Raw genomic sequence first — 11,561 nt, 5'->3', positions numbered from 1 at the left:
GAAATGGCTGACCAAGTTTTACTCATGCATACTAACATCAGGCTGCCTGCCAAAAGCTTTTAAAATTACTAAAATAATTGCTGTGCTGAAACCAAACAAACCATCAGATAAAGCCGAAAGCTACCGCCCTATCGCTCTTCTCAGCTGGTGCTACAAACGTCTGGAACGGCTACTCCTCAACAGGCTGGGCCCACGAATCCTAGAAGTCGTCCCACCGGAGCAGGCAGGTTTAAGACTCAATAGGAGCTGCACAGACCATGTTCTAAGTCTAACGACATATATTGAAGGAGGTTTTCGAAAACAAAAAAAGACTGCGGTAGCTTTGATAGACCTAAGAGCTGCCTATGGCACTGTATAGAAGGAAGGACTTCTACACAAACTGATAAAAGTAATCCCCTGCCGTATGACACTGAGACTTATCAACAACATGCTTTCGGATAGATACTTCCAGTTGATACAGGGTAATGACATAAGCAAACAGAGGAAATTGAACAGTGGACTGCCTCAAGGATCTTTTTTAGCACCAATGCTCTTTAATCTTTACGTCTCTGACCTGCCTGAAACCATCTCAAGGAAGTTCAGCTATGCTGATGATATGGCTCTAGCTATCCAAAGGAAGCAGTTTGAAGACACTGAAAACATCCTCACGACTGACCTAAACTAAATGCATGAGTATTTCACCAAATAGAGCTAATACCAAATCCCACCAAGACTGAAGTCAGCTGTTTTCATTTGAACAACAGAATGGCGAGATATGAGCTGGTTCATATGAATAACAGTCAACTGCGATATCAGTCACTCTAGATAGGACATTATCCTTCAAAAGACACCTGGAAAATGTATCCAATAAAATAAGCTCACGGAACAACCTCATTCAGAGGCTCTAGGCACTACTGGGGAGCAGCAGCAGACACACTACGAACCTCTGCACTCGCCTTAGTATACTCTGCAGCCGAGTACTGTGCACCAGCGTGGTTAACCAGCAAGCATGTAAACAAGGTGGACACCCAGCTCAACGCTGCTATGAGAACCATAACTGGATGCATAAAGGCTACCCCACTACATTGGCTTCCAGCACTTAGTCATATAGCTCCACCCTGCATGCGAAGACAGGAAGCTCTGATAAAGGAACACACAAAAATAATGAATAATCCCCTACCTATATCCATGAAGATGTCCCAACTTTGGAAAGAACACGACTCCGCTCCAGAAATCCCCCTTTAAGACTGGCCCAACAACTGTCAGCTGCCAACTTCAGCATGGATACTAAATGGCACGAGAGCTGGAGTGATAGTGCCTCCCCTGACAACCGTGAACTTATCTGTCCATCAGACAAACCTAAGGGCTTTGAACTTCCACGACAGCTATGGAAAAGCCTAAACAGAATCTGAACAGGACATGGACTATGTGCACACAATCTAAACAAGAGGTGAAAGCTTCCCAGCCCAGCCCTAGCTGTGACTGTGGGGCACCTAATCAAACAATACAGCACATCGCCCAGGACTGTGAATTAAGAGCCTACCAGGGTAGTCGGGCTGACTTCTTCAAAGCCACACCGCCATGCCTCGAATGGATCGCCAATTTGGACGTCAGAATTTGAAGACTTCTCTAACGCAAAATATCTGCTGTGATGTTACTTTTTATTGTGTTTATGTATTATATTTTATCTGAATAGGTATCCTTCACTTATGTATTTTATAGTGTATTTTATCATATAATTCCATAATGTAATAAGTGTAAGCCATGTGTGTAGCGCCATACGCTAAATAAATAAATAGTAAATTTATTAAATCTCAAAGTTCGACCTTTTCATTATTTATACTTGCAGTAGAATTACACCCATAAACGGTAGAAACGATTTCTTACCCTACGAACTAATCATACGCAGTTAAATGCTTAGGCTTTGGTGCTATATTTCGAACCAGTTCGAAACTGCGAGAGCGGGTAGGACCCTTATCGGCGTCTGAGCTGCCCTCGGGTTCGGGAGCAGCTAGTCTGCTGCAGTTCATACTGCCGAGCTACTCGCAGCTAAACATTTTATACACTGCTGGCCACCGTAAATGCAACACCAAGAAAGACAAGAGGTAGCACAACAAAATTTATTTTGTAGATAACATGTTGACCAAGTATCAAATGATTACGTTTACAGACGTCTGTGACATGTGGTTCCTGCCAGAATCAGTAGCCAGAGTAGCCGCCATTGTTGGAGATCACCGCTGCCACACGTCTCGGCATTGAGTCAAAGAGACGTTGGATGTGTTCCTGGGGTACAGCAGCCCAAGCAGCTTCCACACGTTGCCAAAGATCATCTGGTGTGGCAGCTGGGGATGTAATCTGGGTCACTCGTTGAGCAACCATGGACCACATGTTTTCTGTCGGCGAAAGATCCGGAGAGCGAGCCGGCCAGGGAAGCAATTCAATCTGGTTATTGACGAAGAACCTTTGGACAATGCGCGCCACGTGTGGTCGCGCATTATCCTGTTGAAATATGGCTGTGGCCGAGCCCTGAAGGTAAGGAAGGACAACTGGCTCCAGCACCTCAGATATGTAGCGCCGGCTATTTAAAGTACCGGCAATGCGTACTAGGGGCGTGCGAGGGTAATATCCAATACCGCCCCATACCATAATACCCGGTGCAAGACCAGTCTGGCGGTGCATAATGCAGCTGTCCAGCATCCTCTCTCCACGGTGTCTCCACACTCGAATACGACCATCGTGGTGCTGCAGACAGAAGCGTGCCTCGTCAGTAAAGACAACGTCATTCCATTCTGCCGTCCACATCCGTCTGTCATCACACCATTGGCGACGGAGACGTCTGTGGTTCTGCGTCAATGGTAGACGAAGCAATGGACGTCTTGCGGACAGGCCACTCTGCTGTAAACGGCGTCGAATGGTACGCGCAGACACTGGATGATGCGTTACAGACGCAATGTGCTGTGCTATGGTTCGGGATGTCACTGAGCGATCCGTCACTGCCATGCGCACAAATTGCCTATCAGCACGTGCAGTGGTGCACCGAGGTGAATGTGATCGACCACGTCGGTCCGTCGTACCCTCCTGCATCCAACGGTCACATATCCGCATTACAGTTGTTTGGTTTCGTCCAACACGACTAGCGATTTCTCTGTATGATAATCCAAAATCTCGGTAAGCCACTATCCTTCCTCTGTCGAACTCGGATACTTGATCAAACGATGTTCGCTGTCGTCTACGAGGCATAACTGATCGTCTTGTGAAACAACCACAAGGTAAACACACGTGCCGAACGTACACTCGTCGAAATCGCCAAGCCTTAAATGGCGCTATGAGGTGGCGCCACAGGCGCGCGTGATGTGCGTCTGCGCTGAAATTCTAAACAGTTGCATATCTCATCGCTGCAAACCCATGGTGTAAATTTCACTTGATTCGGATGCTTCCTTCAGGGTGTTGCATTTACGGTGGCCAGCAGTGTACAAATAAAATAATGCATATTCTCTAAATGTCAGTTCTTTAGTTGTGTTGCATGATAATTTGATAAATATTGTATTTTCTGATTGAGTCACCCCCGCCCCCTTCCCCTCCCCTCCCCACCCCACCGTTGTCCGTTATCTCTTTTCAGATCTGTTGTTGGTGCGAAAAGCACTGAAACCGCTCACTTAATATACAGGCTATTTGAAAACCAGACGACAAAACTTTAGGAATAGATTCCTCACATAACAAGAAAAGCCGGCCATGTGGCCGAGCGGTTCTAGGCGCTTCAGTCTGGAACCGCGCGACTGCTACGGTCGCAGGTTCGAATCCTGCCTCGGGCATGGATGTGTGTGATGTCCTTAGTTAGGTTTAAGTAGTTCTAAGTTCTAGAGGACTGATGGCCTCAGATGTTAAGTCCCGTAGTGCTCAGAGCCATCTGAACCATAACAAGAAAAAAGCCTAGTAAACATGGGTTTTGAAATGCATGCCTTAAGAGCTATGAGCACTTCTTCATCTTCCCTATCGTGAAACACGTCTGTACTGCTGAACAAGTGTTCATAGCTTTTGAGGCATGCGTTTTACAGTCCATGCTTACAGGACTTTTTTTCTTCTCCTTGTATGAGGAATCCGTTCCTGAAATTTTGCCATCGACTTTTGAAACACTCTATACGATAATGAACATGTTTTTGTTTGTCCGTCTTCTATGTGTTCCTATACCCTTCATCCAAATACGATGAAGTGGTGAGCTGTTGTGCGTACGCTCGTTAAAGTTTCTGTGAGGGTAAAAACCACCCACAGAGGGGGGCGGGGGGGGGGGGGGGCAATGAGAGCTGAGGGGCTGAAAAGGGCGTGTCACAGAAACTTTATACAGGAACGTCTGGAAGAATATTAGATACCTGTAGCACAGCTAGGGGAGGGGGGTGACGATGAGAAAGGGTGACATGTCGAACCATCCGAAAACGACCAGCTGACATTTATTTACTTATTTTATAGCGAATCTCTCAACCAGCACTAAGTGGCATGCGACTGGAAAAAAGCACAGGTGACTCCTGTTCATAAGAAGGGTAAAAGAACGGATCCGCAAAATTTCAGACCAATATTCTTAACATCGGTTTGCTGCAGAATTCTAGAGCACATTTTGTGTTCGAATATAATAAATTTTCTGGAGACCGAAAAGCTCATATCCAGGAATTAGTACGGCTTTAGAAAGCATCACTCGTACGAAAACCAGATTGCTCTTTTCTCACATGATATATACTGAGAGCTATCGATTAAAGGCAACAGGCAGGTTCTATATTTCTAGATTTCCGAAAAGCGTTTGACACGGTGCCCCATTGCAGACTGTTAACGAAGGTAGGTGCATACGGAATAGCTCCCTGATATATCACTGCCTCGAAGACTTCTCAAGTAATAAAACCCAGTATGTTGTCCTCGACGGCGAATGTTCACCGGAGACAGGGCTAACATCAGGAGTGCCCCAGGGAAGTGTAATAGGGCCGTTGCTATTTTCTGTATAAATAAATGATCTGGCATAAAGGATGGGTAGCAATCTGCAGTTGTTCGCTGATGATGCTGAGGTTTACAGGTACTGTTGGTTGATACAAGATGACCTGAACATGTGTACGTAGTCTGTTTAGGTTTTTATGTTGGTAACGCCACGTAGCGATTACTGACTGTGCTGTGTGCAGTTTGTGGCTGGTTTGCATTGTTGGATTTTTTGCTTTTGTAGTGTTGGGCAGTTGGATGTGAACAGCGCGTAGCGTTGCACAGTTGGAGGTGAGCCGCCAGCAGTGGTGGATGTGGGGAGAGAGTGTCCACCAGAAACAGTACATTTGTAAGACTGGATGTCATGAACTGATATATATATATATATATATATATATATATATATATATATATATATATATATATATATATATTATGACTTTTGAACACTATTAAGGCAAATACATTGTTTTTTCTCTATCAAAATCTTTCATTTGCTAACTATGCCTATCAGTAGTTAGTGCCTTCAGTAGTTAGAATCTTTTATTTAGCTGGCAGTATTGGCGCTCGCTGTATTGCAGTAGTTCGAATAACTAAGACTTTTGTGAGGTAAGTGATTCATGAAAGGTACCAGTATTGTTATTGTTAGTCAGTGCCATTCTTTTGTAGGGATTTATGAAAGTCAGATTGCGTTGCGCTAAAAATATTGTTTGTCAGTTTAGTGTTGATCAGAATAAATAAAGAGAGAAATGTCTGAGTACGTTCAGTTTTGTTCAGCTGTTTGAAAATTAAATAACGTAGAGGTTTTCCAGCACTGTCATTTATAAAATTTTTCTAAGGGGACGTATCACATGTTTCTAGTTGATGAATGGTCGCTGGCTCTTAATGCGGAAAAATGCAAATTAATGCGGATGAGGAGGGAAACAGGCCCGTAATGCTCGGATACAGCACTAGTAGCGTCCTGCTTTACACAGTGACGTTGCACAGCGATGTGAAATGGAACGAGTATGTGAGGATTGCAGTATGGAAGGTGAATGGCCGACTTCGGTTTATTGGGAGGATTTTAGGAAAGAGTTCATCTGTAAGGGAAATCGCATACAGCACGGTACTGCGACCTATTCTTGAGTATTGTTCGACTGTTTGGGAACCACATCACGTCTAACTGAAGGAAGACATCGAAGCAATTCAGAGGCGAGCTGCCGGATTTGTTACCGGTAGGTTCAATCAGCATGCAAGTGTTACGGATGTGGTTCGGGATCTCAAGGTGGAATCCCTAGAGGGAAGAAGATTTTCGTTTCGAAGAACACTACTGACAAGGGAACCTCCCCATCGCACCCCCCTCAGAATTAGTTATAAGTTGGTACAGTGGATAGGCCTTGAAAAACTGAACACAGATCAATCGAGAGAACAGGAAGAAGTTGTGTGGAACTATGAAAAAATAAGCAAAATATACAAACTGAGTAGTCCATGTGTAAGATAACCAACATCCAGGAGTGTATAAACCCATGAGCGCCGTGGTCTCGTGGTTAGTGTGTGAAGCTGCGGAACGAAAGGTCCTTGGTTCATGTCTTCCCTCGGGAGAAAATTTTAATTTTTTATTTTCAGACAATTATCAAAGTTCAGGCACTCACATATAATCAACTTCGCTCTCCAAAATTCCAGGACATGTTCAGATTTGCTTGGACATATGCAGGATTTGATGGTCTACACACGGAAAAATTTGAAAACGTTAAAAACATATGTTTTGACAGAGCACAGACAAAACTGTGCGACTGTGAAACTGTTGCATTCATTTGTTGCAGTTTATGTGACAAAGTCTTATGTTTTCACACTTTTTTGGGAGTGATTATCACATCCACAAGAAAACCTAAATTGGGCAAGTTAGAAGAATCTTTTTACCCATTCACCAAGTGTACAAGTTAGGTGGGTCGACAACATATTCCTGTCATGTGACGCACATGCCGTCACCAGTGTCGTATAGAATATATCAGACGTGTTTTCCTGTGGAGGAATCGGTTGACCTATGACCTTGCAATCAAATGTTTTCGGTTTCCATTGGACAGGCACGTCCTTTCGGCTACTAATCGCACGGTTTTGCGGTGCGGTCGCAAAACACAGACACTATACTTATTACACTGAACAGAGACGTCAATGAACGAACGGAGAGATCATAACTTTGCAAAAATGAAGAAAGTATACTTTCCACTCTAGGGAAGATTTGAACCAACAACCTCTCGTTCTGCAGCTGCTCACGCTAACCACGGGACCACGGCGCTCCTGAACTCGAACTCTCCTAGATGTTGCTTATCTTGCACATGGACTACTCAGTTTGTATACACTCCTGGAAATGGAAAAAAGAACACATTGACACCGGTGTGTCAGACCCACCATACTTGCTCCGGACACTGCGAGAGGGCTGTACAAGCAATGATCACACGCACGGCACAGCGGACACACCAGGAACCGCGGTGTTGGCCGTCGAATGGCGCTAGCTATGCAGCATTTGTGCACCGCCGCCGTCAGTGTCAGCCAGTTTGCCGTGGCATACGGAGCTCCATCGCAGTCTTTAACACTGGTAGCATGCCGCGACAGCGTGGACGGGAACCGTATGTGCAGTTGACGGACTTTGAGCGAGGGCGTATAGTGGGCATGCGGGAGGCCGGGTGGACGTACCGCCGAATTGCTCAACACGTGGGGCGTGTGGTCTCCACAGTACATCGATGTTGTCGCCAGTGGTCGGCGGAAGGTGCACGTGCCCGTCGACCTGGGACCGGACCGCAGCGACGCACGGATGCACGCCAAGACCGTAGGATCCTACGCAGTGCCGTAGGGGACCGCACCGCCACTTCCCAGCAAATTAGGGACACTGTTGCTCCTGGGGTATCGGCGAGGACCATTCGCAACCGTCTCCATGAAGCTGGGCTACGGTCCCGCACACCGTTAGGCCGTCTTCCGCTCACGCCCCAACATCGTGCAGCCCGCCTCCAGTGGTGTCGTGACAGGCGTGAATGGAGGGACGAATGGAGACGTGTCGTCTTCAGCGATGAGAGTCGCTTCTGCCTTGGTGCCAATGATGGTCGTATGCGTGTTTGGCGCCGTGCAGGTGAGCGCCACAATCAGGACTGCATACGACCGAGGCACACAGGGCCAACACCCGGCATCATGGTGTGGGGAGCGATCTCCTACACTGGCCGTACACCACTGGTGATCGTCGAGGGGACACTGAATAGTGCACGGTACATCCAAACCGTCATCGAACCCATCGTTCTACCATTCCTAGACCGGCAAGGGAACTTGCTGTTCCAACAGGACAATGCACGTCCGCATGTATCCCGTGCCACCCAACGTGCTCTAGAAGGTGTAAGTCAACTACCCTGGCCAGCAAGATCTCCGGATCTGTCCCCCATTGAGCATGTTTGGGACTGGATGAAGCGTCGTCTCACGCGGTCTGCACGTCCAGCACGAACGCTGGTCCAACTGAGGCGCCAGGTGGAAATGGCATGGCAAGTCGTTCCACAGGACTACATCCAGCATCTCTACAATCGTCTCCATGGGAGAATAGCAGCCTGCATTGCTGCGAGAGGTGGATATACACTGTACTAGTGCCGACATTGTGCATGCTCTGTTGTCTGTGTCTATGTGCCTGTGGTTCTGTCAGTGTGATCATGTGATGTATCTGACCCCAGGAATGTGTCAATAAAGTTTCCCCTTCCTGGGACAATGAATTCACGGTGTTCTTATTTCAATTTCCAGGAGTGTATTTTGCTTAGTTTTTTCATAGTTCCACACAACTTATTCCTGTTTTCTCGATTGATCTGTGTTCAGTTTTTCAAGGCCTATCCACTGTGCCAACTTATAACTAAATCTGAGGGGGGTGCGATGGGGAGGTTCCCTTGTGAGAAAGTTTAGAGAAGCGGCATTTGAAGCTGACTGCAGAACAATTCAGTTGCCTCGAGCACACACTGCCCGTAAGGACAACGAATATAAGATACGAGAAATTAGGGCTAATAAGGAGGGATATAGAGAGACGTTCTGGCCTCGCTCTGTCTGCGAGTGGAACAGAACAGGAAACGACTAGTTATGGTACAGGGTACCCTCAGCCACGCACCGTAATGGGGCTTGCGGACTATGTACGAGGGTTGGAACTTAAATAGTGGCAACTATTTATTCACAACCGATACAAAAGAGTTACATGTTTGCACATGTTACTTGAAAAATGATTCAAATGGCTCTGAGCACTATGGGACTCAACATCTGAGGTCATCAGTCCCCTAGAACTTAGAACTACTTAAACCTAACTAACCTAAGGACATCACACACATCCATGCCCGAGGCAGCATTCAAACCTGCGACCGCAGCGATCGCGCAGTTCCAGACTCAAGCGCCTAGAACCGGTCGGCCACTCCGGCCGGCACACATGTTACTGTCCTTCAGAGTAGTCACCAGCGTTGTGTAGAACCCGTTGCTAGCGATGTGTGATACCGTTAGCAGAGCCTGTTCCGTTGATGGTGCGAATGGAGCGGTCTAAAGTTATGGTGATTCTCGTGTACGACTGTGATGGTGTTACCCCAACGCATTACGTTCCTCCACTGCAGACCACCGTCAATGCACAGCATCACCAGTGACCAGCTTTGCGAAAGAAGCGGCGACACTTTCTGCGCAATCCACCCATCATTTTGCACGACAATGCGAGGGTGCATACAGCGCAAGCTGTGGCTGCTCTGTTCGGTCGATGGGATTGGAAAATACTGTACCATCCACCATACTCGCAGGACTTAAGTTCTTGTGCCTTTGATTTGATTCCGAAGATGAAGGAACCACTTCGTGAGATTCGCTTCAGAACTGTTCCAGAGATTCGACAGGCAGTAGACCGCTCCATTCGCACCATCAACAGAACAGGCTCTGCTAACGGTATACTACGCCTTCCACATCGCTGGCAACGGGTTCTACACAGCGCTGGTGTCTACTTTGAAGGAAAGTATCAGGGGCGAACATGTAACTCTTTTGTATCGGTTGTGAATAAATAGTTGCCACTATTTAAGTTCAACCCTCGTATGTACATGTAGTTGACTTGGAATACAATACCAGTATGGAGCGTAATCTGTGTGTTACTTGTGCTGCTCAGTGTTTCAACCACTGACAATTAGTTCTGCAGCGAGCCAATAAATTTGGCAGCGTGGTCAGGGCCGGTTTGAAGCCCGAGTGACACAAGCTACAGCTTGGGGCTCCAAGATGAAAGGGACGCCCAAGTGCAAGATTTGTACAGGGTTATTACAAATGATTGAAGCGATTTCACAGCTCTACAATAACTTTATTATTTGAGATATTTTCACAATGCTTTGCACACACATACAAAAACTCAAAAAGTTTTTTTAGGCATTCACAAATGTTCGATATGTGCCCCTTTAGTGATTCGGCAGACATCAAGCCGATAATCAAGTTCCTACAACACTCGGCGCAGCATGTCCCCATCAATGAGTTCGAAAGCATCGTTGATGCGAGCTCGCAGTTCTGGCACGTTTCTTGGTAGAGGAGGTTTAAACACTGAATCTTTCACATAACCCCACAGAAAGAAATCGCATGGGGTTAAGTCGGGAGAGCGTGGAGGCCATGACATGAATTGCTGATCATGATCTCCACCACGACCGATCCATCGGTTTTCCAATCTCCTGTTTAAGAAATGCCGAACATCATGATGGAAGTGCGGTGGAGCACCATCCTGTTGAAAGATGAAGTCGGCGCCGTCGGTCTCCAGTTGTGGCATGAGCCAATTTTCCAGCATGTCCAGATACAAGTGTCCTGTAACGTTTTTTTTCGCAGAAGAAAAAGGGGCCGTAAACTTTAAACCGTGAGATTGCATAAAACACGTTAACTTTTGGTGAATTGAAAATTTGCTGCACGAATGCGTGAGGATTCTCTACCGCCCAGATTCGCACATTGTGTCTGTTCACTTCACCATTATGAAAAAATGTTGCTTCATCACTGAAAACAAGTTTCGCACTGAACGCATCCTCTTCCATGAGCTGTTGCAACCGCCCCAAAATTTCAAAGCGTTTGACTTTGTCATCGGGTGTCAGGGCTTGTAGCAATTGTAAACGGTAAGGCTTCTGCTTTAGCCTTTTCCGTAAGATTTCCCAAACCGTCGGCTGTGGTACGTTTAGCTCCCTGCTTGCTTTATTCGTCGACTTCCGCGGGCTACGCGTGAAACTTGCCCGCACGCGTTCAACCGTTTCTTCGCTCACTGCAGGCCGACCTGTTGATTTCCCCTTACAGAGGCATCCAGAAGCTTTAAACTGCGCATACCATCGCCGAATGGAGTTAGCAGTTGGTGGATCTTTGATGAACTTCGTCCTGAAGTGTCGTTGCACTGTTATGACTGACTGATGTGAGTGCATTTCAAGCACGACATACGCTTTCTCGGCTCCTGTCGCCATTTTGTCTCACTGCGCTCTCGAGCGCTCTGGCGGCAGAAACCTGAAGTGCGGCTTCAGCCAAACAAAACTTTATGAGTTTTTCTACGTATCTGTAGTGCGTCGTGACCATATGTCAATGAATGGAGCTACAGTGAATTTATGAAATCGCTTCAATCATTTGTAATAGCCCTGTATACAATTAGTATTTCCATT

This window comes from Schistocerca nitens, chromosome 8 (genome assembly GCF_023898315.1).
Source record: "Schistocerca nitens isolate TAMUIC-IGC-003100 chromosome 8, iqSchNite1.1, whole genome shotgun sequence".
NCBI lineage: Eukaryota > Metazoa > Arthropoda > Insecta > Orthoptera > Acrididae > Schistocerca > Schistocerca nitens.
Note: the sequence above shows the minus strand (reverse complement) of the source record.